The 2,679-nt window shown below is 49.5% G+C and overlaps 1 protein-coding gene across 1 annotated transcript in view; it reads right to left on the bottom strand.

Moving 5' to 3' along the window:
• The window catches only part of Dlgap5 (DLG associated protein 5), a 33,477-nt gene that overhangs the window by 8,493 nt on the left and 22,305 nt on the right, over nt 1–2,679 (bottom strand). The gene's annotated exons all lie outside the window — the stretch shown is intronic.

Here is a 2,679-nt window from a genome sequence, read left to right as displayed (position 1 = left end):
TGCTGGGGGATTGAACCGCGGTCCCTGTGCTTTGCTAAGCTTGTTCTAAGTAGGTGCTTTAGACCACTGAGCCATCTCACCAGACCCTCAAGTCAAATTTTGATACTTAAAAATGTATCTAAAATATGTCACAATGGGGCCAGGGAGATAGCTCAGTAGAATAAGTGCTTGCCTGGCAAGTGCAGGGTCCTGAGTTCAACCCCTGGTACAGGAGGAAAAAAAAAAAGTCACAAATTTACCATATATTATCTTTTGGAGTTTGAGATAGGATGTCACTGTGCAGCTCAGGCTGGCTTCAAACTCACAGAGATCCTCCTGTCTCAGCCTCCTAAATGCTGCGATGACAAGCCTGCACCACCACTCCCGGCCACCAAATATTGCCAAGTTCACAGTGTGGGCAAAGGATCTAGGGAAGAAGGGGAGGGGTAAGGCCCATCTCTAGGCACCTGGCGCTCACTGGGGTGAGGATAGACAAGGCCGATGGGCAGGCGGGGTCAGGAGAGGCACCCAGGGCCCACAGCGGCTGGCACCAGGTGTCAGACTGAAGCAGGCCGTCAGAAAGACTGCAGAGGGAGCGTGGGCAGGGCCAACAGGGAAGATCCGGCAGAGGTGGCCGTCGACCTGGGGATGGCCTGACAGTTCTCTGCGACACCACAGCTCCGTCCATACCAAGGTCAAGGGGGCTTAGCGGGAGGTGAACACTGTCAGTCTGTGCCGCAGGATGCTGTCCTGGACAGTGGAGAGCGCTGGGTGTGGGGGTGTGTGTAGACGGTGGAGGAGGAAAAGGGGAGGATCCAAGGAGACATCCCAGCTCCTTATGAGGACAGGGTGACCCGAGGTGTGCAGCAATGACTTCCGTTGGGGACTCTGACTTTCACGATACACTGAGCCAGGGAACAGAGTTAGCTAAAGCAGCCAAGTAGACTGAAAGGCCGATCTGAGGATCAGAAAGGCTGGGATGCGGCTCCGGGGAGCATAGCTCCCCAGTCTGAGTGCGGACGGGGGCTACAGGAAGATGCTGGGAAAGCCAGCTGTATTTAACACCAGGCAGGGGGGCTGGCAGTCAGAAAGCAAGCCCCGTGACCCCGGCAGCTGGTGGATGAATCACTGGGGGCGGCTCCAGGGGCATTGGAGAAAGGGCCTGGGCGGGCTGGGAGCGCGAGGGCCGACTGCGCACAGGCGTGCAGCTGGCTAACTGCCTCACACGGTCCCTGGGTGTGCTCAGCTGGGCTGAGGCTAGAATGTGTGATGCATCCCGGTGCAGCGCGGGGATTAAAGGGTGGGTGTTGTCTGATCAGTCCCCTGATTGGGTCGCGGTAGGCTAGATACCGCACAAGGGAGAAAAAGAGGCTGTCTTCTCTGCCCCGTGACCCTTGCCACCCTGCCTTGGAGCCAGCCAATTAGGGACTGAAACCTCTACAAACTGAGAGCTAAACAAATCTTTCCTCCCACATTGGGGATCTTGTCTCAACAATGAGAAAAGTAACTAAGACACAAAGCAAACCAAAACATCAAATATTAGACCAACAAACAGTAGCTTATAAAATACAGTAGGTGGGCGCCATCTGCTGGTACCAGGCAGAACTGCAAGACTCTCACCAGATTAAATCTCACACACCCCTACGTCTGATTTCTTAATATGAAATAAAATATTCTGCACTATTTCGATTTGAAATTTTTAAAATCATTTAGTCACTGCCTTTAGTGTCCTTGTCATGAGACTTCGTTAATGAATAATAATGTTATTACATAAGGGAGGTGACTAGAGATTGAACCCAGGGCCTTTGCACAGGCTACGTCTGCAGCCTTTTTTTTTTTTTAAATTGAGAAACAAATAGCAACGTGACACTTTCAATAATTAATACATTGCATACTGCTGTCTTCGTAGTAGCTATTCATAGTACAAGATGCAGACATGACATATCCTGTCCAAACGCTACTGGTACAAATCTTTCTTCTCATTGAACTACGAGAAAGTAGCTGTATATCTATTCTAACTATTTAAAAAAATTTTTTTCCATAATTTTATTGATAAACAAATAGCGATGAGACAGTTTCAAACCAAATTGGTAGGACAGTTTCAATAATTAACACATTGCATCTAACTGTTTTGTATATAAGCTTTTTTTTTTTTTTTTTTTTGGTACTTTCATGAAACAAAAAAAAAGAAAAGCTCAAATTACCAATCATTAGAAAATTATGAATTAAAGCAAGAAATCAAGTAGCAGCAAATGCTGGCGAGCGGCTCCTCGGCTGGCGGGGCTGTGGGCTAGGACAGCTGCTGTAGACATCAGTGCAGAGGTGCCTCAAAAACCAAAGAGAGGTTACAGTTTACCCAGCTTTCCCGAGAGGCATCTTCCCCAAAGAATAAAGGACATCTGATTACAGCGAGCCAGGCACACCCAGCGTACAGCAGTACCATTAATTCATCAGGCCAGATCTTGGAAGCCGCCAATGGATGGACAGAGACAGAGCGTGGGCTCTGCATGCCAGGGCGCCCTGCTGTGCATCCAGGAGGACGCAGCTGGGTCACCTGCTGGCCGAAGGGAGATCTTCAAGTGGAAAAAGAGATCAAGAGAGCTGGGGAGCTGGTGAGATGGCTCAGTGGTCTAAAGCACCTACTTAGAACAAGCTAAGCCAAGCAAAGCACAGGGACCATGGTTCAATCCCCCAGCACCA

This window comes from Octodon degus, unplaced genomic scaffold, assembly GCF_000260255.1.
Source record: "Octodon degus isolate 3935 unplaced genomic scaffold, OctDeg1.0 scaffold00105, whole genome shotgun sequence".
NCBI lineage: Eukaryota > Metazoa > Chordata > Mammalia > Rodentia > Octodontidae > Octodon > Octodon degus.
Note: the sequence above shows the minus strand (reverse complement) of the source record. Positions and strands in the feature narration are given on the sequence as shown.